The sequence below is a fragment of the Typha latifolia genome, chromosome 6 (assembly GCF_019914945.1).
Source record: "Typha latifolia isolate L0001 chromosome 6, TyphaL0001v2, whole genome shotgun sequence".
NCBI lineage: Eukaryota > Viridiplantae > Streptophyta > Magnoliopsida > Poales > Typhaceae > Typha > Typha latifolia.
In genome coordinates this window covers 9,493,971-9,506,086 of record NC_133091.1, presented here as the reverse complement: position 1 = coordinate 9,506,086, position 12,116 = coordinate 9,493,971, and the positions used below count along the sequence as shown (strand labels likewise).

General features: G+C 36.4%; 1 long non-coding RNA gene across 1 annotated transcript; it reads left to right on the top strand.

The window, feature by feature from the left end:
- The first annotated feature begins 1,512 nt into the window (after positions 1-1,512).
- On the top strand, positions 1,513-11,461 carry LOC140790232 (uncharacterized). Its single transcript, XR_012109348.1, has 2 exons — positions 1,513-1,743; positions 11,192-11,461. It is a non-coding gene; the product is annotated as an uncharacterized lncRNA (long non-coding RNA).
- The last annotated feature ends 655 nt before the right edge of the window (positions 11,462-12,116 follow it).

Here is a 12,116-nt window from a genome sequence, read left to right as displayed (position 1 = left end):
AGGTGAATTTACAAACTGGTGAATCGTTAATGGTACCAAAGGTAAATTTTAGTCACACTCCTCGACAAAAGGTGAGTAGAAAAGGGTTTGTTCCGACATGCTATCATTGCGGCATTCTAGGGCATATTCGACCTCATTGCAAATTTTTGCAAAAACCTATAACTACTTTCATTTATGGGATGAAAACAAAGGCCATATGGGTCAAAAAAGTGATTTGAAATGTTATGTTGTGCATACAGTCTTGAAAGCTTTAAATTCTGATTTGTGGTATTTAGATAGTGGCTGTTCAAGACATATGTCGGGTGACAAGTCGTTATTTTCTAATCTTGAAAAACATGAAAGGGGAGTTGTGATATTCGGAGATGGTAATTCATCCAAGGTAATAAGTAAAGGAAATGTAAGTTCTCCGGGGGTTCCTATTCTTGAAAATATTATTTATGTTAAGAGCTTGAAAGTAAATCTTTTGAGCATCAATCAATTTTATGATGAAGATTATGAGGTAAAATTCTCCAAAAATGATTGTACTATTCTAGATCATGGTGGTAATGTTATATGTTATGTATCTAGAACATCTGATAATTGCTATGTTGTTGGAACGTCACATAACCTGAAATTTAATAATGCCTCTTTCGACATTGCAGATCTTTGGCATCAACGTCTTGGACATGTAAATCACAAGGAATTATTTACTCTGTCCAAACAAGAAGTGGTAAAAGGAATACCTAAGATGAAAGAAATGTCAAAAAGAGTGTGCGGTTCGTGTCAAATTGGAAAACAAATTCGGATCTCACACAAGAAGGTAAATGCAGCTACCACCGACCGTGTGTTTCAATTAGTTCAAATGGACTTGATGGGTCCAACAAAAATGGAAAGTCTTGCAGGTAAACGCTATATATTCTTAATGGTCGATGATTACTCCAGATATACCTGGGTTGCCTTTCTACGTGAGAAGTCTGAAACCTTTGAAGTTTTTAAATCACTAGGCTTAAAATTGCAAAATGAAAAATCTACAACTCTAGTTAGGATTCGTTCTGATATGGTAGAGAATTTGAAAATGAAAATTTTTCTATATTTTGTGATTCCCTTGGTATTTAACATGAGTTTTTAGCTCTTATAACTCCACAACAGAACGAGATTGTGGAAAGAAAGAACCGAGTTGTGTAGGAAATGGCTAGGGTTATGCTTCACGCTAAAGAGATTACTTAAAGGTTTTGGATATAGACGGTCAATACAGCGGTACATGTGATAAATCGTGTTTATCTAAAACCAGGTACAAAAATGACTACATATAAAATCTGGAAAGGTAAGAAACCTAGTGTTAAATATTTTTGAGTTTTTGGTAGTAAATGCTATATCTTACGTGATCGAGAATATTTGACTAAATTTGACACTAGAAGTAATGAAGGCATCTTCTTAGGGTATTCGAATAATAGTAGAGCCTACAGAGTATTTAATCTTGACACTTCTACTATTATGGAATCTGCTAATGTTATGATAGATGAATCTACAACTGATTTAACTAAAGCTACTCCTATTTTTGTTTCTGCAGATACATATGACGAAGAAAAAGGAAAGAAGCTTGATCTGGAAATTGAGAATCAGGACGAGGACAAAGTTGAAATGAACAAAGATAACTGCAACGTATTGGAACCATCTGCCAGAGTGAAATCAAATCATCCACTGTCATAAGTGATTGGAGACGTGAATGAACCAATTAAGACATGACGACAAATCCAAAGTGAGGTATCATTTACTTGTTATACATCTTCTTTTGAACCTAAAAATGTGAAGGAATCATTGTTAGACGATTCTTAGGTTAATGCTATGCATGAGAAATTAGAGCAATTTTTTAGGAATGATGTTTGGTATTTAGTTCTAGAACTAAGAATATGAACGTCATTGGAACAAAATAGATTTATAAGAATAAAAGTGATGAACATGGCAATATAATTCAAAATAAAGCTAGACTAGTAGCACGGGTATATACTCAGGTTGAGGGTATAGATTTTGATGAGACTCGAGGGGAAGTGGACAAGACATTGTTTATTAAACGGTCGAACAAGAGTTTAGTTGTGGCACAAATATATGTGGATGACATTGTCTTCGGGGCAACGAGTCAATTGTTAGCTAAGGAGTTTGCAGATCTCATGCATAGTCATTTTGAGATGACATTATGGGTGAGTTGAATTTCTTTTTGGGACTTCAAATTACTCAATTGGAAAGAGGGATATTTATCGCTTAAATCAATTATGCTAAAGATCTTGTGACTAAATTCGGTTTAGAAAAATGCAAAATATGCTAGAACTCATATTATTACTACTACCAAACTAGGTAAGGATATTTTAAGAAAAAGTGTTGATCAGACACTCTATATGAGCATGATTGGTAGTCTTTTGTACTTAACTACTAGTAGACCTGACATTGCATTTAGTGTCGGTATGTGTGCTAGGTTTTAGTCTGAACCTAAGGAGACAGATTTGTTTGCTGTGAAACGTATCATAAAATATGTCGGTGATACAGTTGACTTAGGTATCTGGTTTACTTATGACTCGAGAGCTATCATATCTGGATACACGGATTCTGATTGGGCAGGTTCATGTGATGATAGAAAAAATATCTCAGGTGGATATTTTTATATTAGAAACAATCTGGTTGCTTGGCATAATAAGAAACAAAACTCGATATGTTTATCTACTATGGAGGTCGAGTACATTGCAGTAGGAAGTTGTTGTTCTCAGTTACTATGGATGAAACAGATGGTCAAAGATTATGGCATTGAAAAAGATACTATGGTACTTTATTGTGACAACATGAATGCTATTAATATATCGAAAAATCCTGTTCAACACTCGCGTACAAAACATATTGATATCCGACATCATTTTATACGCGAGTTAGTTGAAGACAAAACAATAGCTCTAGAACATGTTGAGACGGAGAAACAGTTGGGTGATCTATTTACAAAACTTTTGGATTTATAGAGATTTCAGTATCTTCGTACTTCTTTAGAGATTTGTGCTTTGGATTAATTTTTTTGGTTTGCGTGTTTTTTTTTAATTATCTCATTTCATTTTTTTTAGGTTTTCATTACTCTGAACTTTTCTTTGGTTTTAGTTTCAGATTTGTCAAGAGTTTAAATTTGATACACTCTTAGATTCAATAATATACTCTTGACATATAGATATGATTTTTCTCTTGATTATGAGTTATTATAGTCAATTTTGTCATCTTGTAGTATATTGTGTCATTTCTGATTTATTCACTCTCTCGACTTCTATGATAATTAAACTAAATTTAATGCACTCATAATGTGTGTATATTCTTGAGTGAGCATGACATCATGAAATGTTTTTTTAAATAGCTCACTATTGACGTTGATTTGCACAGTTTGACCTGATGCTTAGTCATCATAAATGTGTTCATAAAAGATCAATGAAAAGGGCTACAATGAGTTAGTGTGAAAATCATCTTGTTTAGAGTTCAGTTTGACTCAGTACATTGCTTGCAAATTAAATAAATTTTATTTTGATATTTGTGAATATCTTCTTGCACATTGTTTGATATATATTACAAGAAAAAGGCCACCTACTTATGTGTGAAAGCCATCATTGCACCTATATGGTTTATGTATATAAAAAAAAAATTTACAGGAAAAATTCCTGTTCTGTTATGGAGAATAAGTCGAAAAATGTAAATTTAAATACTAAGTCGGTTTGACTACTGTGTTGTATCATTGTTTAAATAAGAAAGTTTATTTAAGAATGTTTCATGTTATCTATGCTTATCTTGCATATGCATATTGTTATGATCAATTAAGATTAATTTAATTTTGAGTGATGCATTAGAATTGATTATAATATGCTTTTGACGATTTGATTGATCTGTGTATGACTTATTTCATTCGATTGTCATATTCTATGTATTGAATCTATTGCGTCTGAACCCAAGGGTTTTCATCTTCCATCTTCCAAACCCTAGAAACCATTCATTTTCTCTCTCTCAAATCTTCAAGATCTTGGTCTTTTTCATCAAATTTCTCACTACAAACCCTTTTAAAAAGTAGTTCTCCTCTGGATCTAGCATCTTTCGGCCGACTTTCTTAGTTTTTCTTCACTTTTTCGAGGTATGATCATCCATCAATTTTTTTATTTTTTTATTCAATTAAGTATCTTGATCTTGACTGATTTCGTGCGTTTTCGAGTTTTGATCACGTTAAAGATACTATCTTGATGTTTCTTGTATGATTGAACGTGATATATTAGCGTTTTCAAGTGGATGATGAATTTCATTTAGGGCCTTCATGGTTTCTTGAATATTTTTTTGGATTTCTTGCTATTTTTTTGTTTGCGTTGGGCATGTATTGAATCTTGCATCTTGTTTCTTTCAAAAGAATGCCTAGAAAAGCTGTAGTTTCCAAGAAACCTAGGCTGCCTTCCTCACCTACTTCGGCTCCCAAGTTTTCTACATCTACGGCTGCAGGGCGTTACAAACACAATTTTGGCACTCGACCTGTTATTTGTGAACGACCCGTGGTCATTTTTGATTTTTCTGCCTTGGGGATCGAACAGATCTTTACTGAGCAAGGATGGTTATCCGTGTGTCAGATGAGCAGGACTGCATATGTGGAAGTGATTAGGGAATTTTTCAGTAATGCCACGGTTTTAGAACGCTGTATACGTTCTACTATCCGTGGGGTTTCGATCTACTTGGACTCCGATGTTATTCGTGCAGAACTCCAACTTCCTGATGGTGAGTTCTAGTATCCATCGTTTGCTCCACTTCCTGATGTCAACGAATATGCTGGTACTGTGTTAATCAAAGGGGAACGTTGGAAGGGCAACATGATGCCTCATGCGAAACTGACATCAGTGGCTCGCATGCTTCACCTACTTCGTCTGTACAACGTCACCCCTAAGACTCGTCATTCTAGTATTAGTCCTGATCATGCTTTCCTCTTTCATGCGATGTTGTCAGGAGTTTCTGTTGTTTTGGCTGCAGTGATCTACGATTCCATTTTGACAGCTGCACAGAAAGAAGCGCCTCGTGAAGGGTTGCCGTTTGGCATATTTATTACCAATTTGTGCACTCAGAGTGGGGTGCGAGTGGATGCCTCGGAAGCTTCCCTTACTTCGTAAAAACCGTTGGATCGGATAACTCTTAAGCGGAGTCAAGCTCATGATCAGTCGTCTCCTCTCAAACCGTCCTTTTCTGCTGCTGGACGTTCCTCACACCTCGACATTTCTGATGACAGTTCGGATGATGAGTCATCTCACACTGAGGGGGAGTTACCACAGTTCTTTGACCATTTCGATCAACTTAGCACTCAGGTGCAGAACCTCCATTCGGTCGTGAATGATTTATGAGCTGAGCAAGCTCGTCAGGGGACCGTTCTCGACTCCGTGTTGTCGATTCTTCAGCGTCAGTTCTTTCCGAGTTGCTTGTCTTTGGCATTTGTGTCAAAAAGGGGGAGAGTGAGTGTGAGTTTAGACGTGTGCTTGGTGTTTGGAGTTTAGGAGTTTACTGGTGTAGGGGGAGTAATGGCGTAAGGGGAGTTTAGTAGTTTATGTTTACTACTTAAATACCTTTGCATGAATACTTGTGAACTTTGTTTGCTTGAGTACTTGTTAACTGCTTACTTGATAACTTGTGTTTGGATTGTTATTCATTTCAAGTTATTTTCACTTGATCTTGGTTTGGTATATTTTTATTTGCAGGGATTGATGTGCTAAAAGTACTAGACTTGTTGAATGCTCATTTTGAATTCTTTGTAATATCTTGTAAACTAGATGTTTTGTCACAAATTGCCAAAGGGGGAGATTGTTAGGTTTTTAATTATTGGCAATTGTGTACAAAATATTCTAAGTATATTTTTACATGTATATGAGCTTTATACAAGTCTAGAATATCTCTGGTTTGAAGAATTGTAAAATTATTGGAAAAAGTTGTTGAGTTCACACCGCATTCACAAACGCGTTCGAATGCGGTGTGTTCAAAAATGCCTTCGAGCGCGGGTATTATGTTCACACAAACCGAGAGCTGCGTTCACAAACGCGTTCGAACGCGGGTACTGCGTTCACACAGACCGAGAGCTGCGTTCACAAACGTGTTCGAACGTGGGTACTGCGTTCACACAGACCGAGAGCTGCGTTCACAAACGCGTTCGAACGCGATAACGCAACCTGAAGAATTCAAGTTATCGCGTTCGAACACACTCGAGCCCGTTCGAACGCACCCGGGCCGCGTTCGAACGCACCAACGAAGTTTGAAAATATTGGACTTTCGTGAGTACGGATAAGATTTGGATTTGGCTCTATCTTGGAGATCATATATAAGGATTGTGATACCCTATCTCTAGGGTGGTTGAAGAAGTATTATTGAAGGAGACTTCTTGAGGCTACATCGGTTCTTCAACTAACAAGGTTCCACTTAATACAAAAGTTAATCTTTTGTCTTAAGGGCTATCTAGACGAAAGATCAATCTTGAGGGCTACTGATGTTGGACTTCAATCACGAGAAGCAGTGAATCGTGGGTTCTAGTGAGCAAGACTGAGAAGAACAAAGTCGTTTGGATCGACGGGTTGTTTTGTGAGTCAGTCTTGTAACTGCTACTATTCTAGTGATTGATTTTGATCCGAGTTTGGATCCATGGTTTTTTCCCGTTTGAGTTTTTCCACGTTAAAATCTTGCCGTTCATCTCTGCTTTCGTTCTTAATATTTATACGGACTTTTACTTAAGCGAACGAGTGATATCATTGTCTAGTATTTACATACATACTTGTGTCTAGGGGTTTTTCATAATGTTATCCTTTTGTCTATAATACCCACCCATTAAGCTTAGCCGAGCCCAGCCCAGCCCGATCCAGGGCCAACCCGCTCTCTAACGGGTTGATGGGCGGTAATAAGCTAGATTATTCTAGCCCGGCCTGAACCCGGCCAGACCTAATTCACTCGTGGGCAGGCCGGCGAACATAGTGCTCGGCCCGGTTGGCTCGGTAGGCTCGGCCGATGATCACCTCTAGTGTCAAGAGACGATAAGGCTCGATCAAGCTCAAGAATGAGCTAAGTTTGACCAGTTAAATATATATATATATATATATATATATATATATATATATATATATATAACTATGTATATACATATAGAAATAAGATTCAATTTGGTTACATATTTGATTTCATTTTACAAAATGTAGAGCACCCAAGGTGCAATTTAAGCTTGGTTGGTGCTTGAGTTCTGTGTTTAGAGTTACGCGTAGTTATCTCAACCATCTTGGGTCTATCACGGATTGAATCAGGCATGAGCCGACCAAAAAGAGAAACCGGGCTCAAGCCAAGATAAAGCCTAGTCTAGTCCTGGAGTGAAAATTTGTGGGAGAGAAAAGATTCCTAGACCGACTAAATTTAGAGATAAAAATAGAAAATCTCAAATTAAAGTCAAAAACTAAATCAGCATTGGTTTAGGAAAATTAAGTCCTACTAAGTTTACAAAACCGAATAAAAATTAAACTTTGGAAACCAAAATTAATTAGGAAATCTGAATCCTTCTCTCATAATGAAAATTAAACTTGAGTAAGTGAGTGGAAATCCTAGTACGAGTAGAAACTAAAAAGTATGAATACGAGTAAGAAGTACAAGTAAACACGATTAACACACAAAGACGAATTTTTTTAACGTGGAAAACAACTCTTGTATATAGAGAAAAAAATTACAAATCTGTCCAATCGATTAATCTTATTTTACTAAGCAATAAAAATAAAACTTACTTACAACCTCTTTATATACTTGAATGTCTGAGTATTTAAGTTACATTTTAAACATGAACCGCCTAATTAACTACTCCTGAGAAAAATATTGTACCCCTTTGGTAACCACCCAAGCGACAGATCAACCTCAAACAAGTGTTGGTGTGGTGATAGTGAAAGATATTGATGAAGATGATGTTATTTTAGTTCCTCTGGTACCATAGATGATCATTAACTCATTAACTATAGCTCAGCTCCTAGACATACGATGATGCCTCTCCTCACGATTTATAAGAATTTTACTACGTGAGGGATGGTAGAACACATAGATGATTTATTATTATTTCCCTGAGTTGGATGCCTTTCTCTAAACTTCTGTATCACTTATATAGAGATTAGAAATATCTAACATTCATATTGGATATTTTTATAATGACAAATTTATGGATAAAATCGTATTTAATTGAGTTGTATAAATTATATTCAAATTGTACGATCAAGTCTAGCTTATGGAAAATCAGAACAAGTTAACTAATGCAGAACTGAACTTAGAAAACAAAGTTTCAAGACCTCATCCAGATAGGATTGAGGGCATCTAGACAGTCATAACACATCATTTAATAAAACTTAAGTGGCATTCAGACCGGATAAATGGAGTCTAGGCAGTGTACATAGGATAACGAAAGAAAGATCAAATTTAGAACCATTAAAAAAATTTCTTTGGTGGCCTGTCCTAGTATAAAACTTAGATATTCCTTATCCTTATTTTAAGGAGCATAGAGGAGGAGGTTGAATTGTAACAAACCAATCTTTAAAAAAAAAAAATTAATAATAATAATAATAATAAAATTATGGGCACGACGCGACTGGCCACACTATGGCCAGCCTCGTGCCCATGCAACTTGCATGGTGGGGGCGCCACGTGCCCGCTGCTGCTGCCAACGGTTTGCGGCCAGCTGGCCGTGGCGGGCCCCGGCACCGCCGCAACCCCCTCCACCGCCTCCTCTCTCTCTCTTTAAATCTCTCTCTCTATCTATTTATCTCTCTCGGTCTCTCTCTCTCTCTCACTCCACTCTCTCTCCACTATCTTTCGCACTCCTCGTCGTCGACGTCGGCCCGTCGCCACCTTCTCGAAGCCGCTGCCACCAGTGAGAAGCTCTCTCTCCCTCTCTCTCTCTCTCTCTCTCTCTCTCTTGCTTGAGCTCGTCGGAGCCGAGTCGCTGGCGAGAGGCCGGCCGCTGGTTGGCCAACAGCGGCCGGTGCCCTCCCCGCGGGCCCGGGTCCATAAGCTCCTCCCTCACCTTCTCTCTTTCTTCTCTTCCTCTTCTCTTCTTCTTCTTCTTCTTCTCCTCCTCCTCCTTCTTCGTCTTCTGCTTTCCTTCTTTTTCTTCTTCCTCCTCGGCTTCTACTTCTTCTTTTTTTCTTCTCTGCACAGTGCTGGGCTCGGCCCAGCACTTATGGCAGATTTAATTAATTTATTAATTATTTATTAATTATTTATGTTATTTTATTTAGGTATTTTTCTTCTTAATTAATGCAAATAGATTATTTAGACATTAACTATTTTAATAATATTATATATTCTTCAATATAATTTTATTAATGATAATTTTATAATTAATGATTAATTAGATATAATATAGGTAATACTTATATTTATTTATTTATTTATATATCTATTAGATTAATAGATAGATTTGTAAATTTTAATTATTAGATTTATATTCTAATACCCTCATCATATATATTTTAAGTATTTTTATTAATTTTATGATTATTCTGCAACAAATAAAATACTAAGCTTATTTAGTTATTTATTTATTATTTTATCGAGTAAAGACTGCATTGCCCCTAATTAATCAAGATAGTGTTTGAATTATAAAATTAATTATAATTAGACCTTGTCTATACTTATTTAGCCTTTTATTTTATTTTATAATTATATATTTAGAAATACTCTCATATAAAAGGAAACATGCATTTTCTCCTTATGTTATAACTAACATTTTATAATAATAATAGAATTATAATATTTGAATCGTATCTATATTATAGACCTAGTTATGCAATCAAAAATAAAGAAAAGTGATTCTAAACCTAATAAACCTTTATATTTTAACTGAATTAATTCTAATTAGATAAACAGCTAACATCATACTACTTAAATATTTTAGATCTGGAACCCCCTTATTTGAGACCCCGTGGACCTTGCTAGCGATGAGTGTCACTTGGTTACCTGACGGACGTGAGAGATGCGTGGTTTGTGTCTTCTGATCAGACGGTGAGTAATCTTATCCCCTAGATCCCTTTCTCAAATTAGATTATATTATATATTATGTACATGCATGTTTTGGCCATTTGATTAGGCCGATCTAGAATATTAGTACATTGGTGATAAATAGAGATGATGAGAGATGATTCTACTGTTGTGAGGTTATGTCCAGTTGATTTGTAGCATGAGTATGCATGTAATAGATTAGCATGAGTATGCATGTGTTGACAATACAGTTGGAGACTGCATTACATCATTTTTCTCTTGATTCCTATTCCACCTAAATTCCTGTTATGCATTGACTTGCTATCGTATTGGATATATGCATATGATCTGTCATTTAGATAGAAAACATAAAATGTGATTGATAGGATAGTTGATAGAAAACGTGAGGATACCCGAGTGGGCGCAAGGGTTAGGACGCGCTTAGTGGATGTTTGATCGCTCAACATAGTTGCGATCCTGTTGGCCTTACGTCCGAGGTCGTTAGTCTGTGTGCGCAGCAGACATTTGGACACATACCGTTCACCAGGGCATATGTGGCGAGTTATCCTCACGAGGTTTCTATCAACTATGAGGGTGCCCGGTCTGGATGGATGTTGATACCCTTAGCGGATGGCAGGGTATGATTATATTTGAGATACTCCTTGTGGATGACAGAGTATGCTCTGAGCCTTCGGGCATGATGTTGAGACCGGGTACCGGGTGTTGACTGTGCACAGTGGTCTAGTATGATGATATTATACCAAGATGTCGGTGATAATTGATGATTGTGATGCTGAGAAATGCATATGATTTCATTATTATTTGGTTACCTAATTATCGAGTGATCAATATGCATTATATATGGTTGCATTTGATATCATAGCATGGTCATGGTCGGCATGCATCATGTATCATATTTGAGAGAGAGTTATGATGATGGTATGACATGGAGATTTATTTATACATTGTCGATGATTATATATTCTACCAGTTATGATATGACATGTTATCTATTTTTCATTTATGTATTATTGAGGAACATTCATATACTCATTCATGACATGATGCTCTTTCTGATTCATATTATCCAGTACATAATTTACTCTCTGTTTGACATCACTGATTTGGGGTAAAGTCTATTCATTGAACGTTTTGCTCATGACTCTCTTTATTTCTTTTCTAACCCCCTCAGATACGTGGTATGTGATAGCGACTTAAGATATCTTGAAAAGATATTTTAGAGCGATGATGAGATAAGCTATAGATGCGAGACGGTATAGATGATAATTTATATAGGAATTGAGTTGTACCAGTATTTGATATTTGTACACTGTTGTATTAGACGATGAATTGTATAATACAGGTCGAATCATAGTGTACTCTCATATTAGTCATTTTAGTTGTATCTTGATGGTTTGTTGTGGCCTATGTGGGTCCTACCAGATTATGTAATGGTTTAATGTATATTATTATGGACTGGAATATTCATATGTTAACAGGTTTATTTGGTTAATAATATGATTTAATTGGTGATGGGTTATGTGATTATAGATATATTAGTAGGTAGTATTTGATGATATCATGATTGTATGTGTATAGGAGAGTATCTGTGCGTGACGGGTCCCGCCTGTCCTGTCGCGTGTGCCGCGCGTGCCGTGTGGGCGCGTGGATGTAAACGTGCCCGTGCCGGGCGAGGGCATTACATGAATCACCAATCCAAGATATAGTTCTAGGAATTGCTACTCTTATCTTAGAAGAGCTCTCTCATCTCCCACACGAATTTATATGAATATATAGTATGAGGAGAATTGCATCAATGTCTGATTACTTGAGCCACTAAAGATAATCTAGTAGCATTGGAAAGAGCTGAATCATTCGTCGACATCAAACACCATTGACACATTAATTTTGAGGTTAATTCGTCGCTCGAGTGCTTGTTAAAAGGAGGCAACCTTCATAAGGATACTTAATCCCATGGTCTATGTTTAAGAGGTTACTTAAACACTATGATGTTAGAGTGTAGGGAGAGGTTGTAAGTTTTTCTTTGCTTAGTGAAATAAGATCAATCAACTTTGGGAGGGTTTGTGGTTTCTTCCTCTTTATGCGAGAGAGGTTTT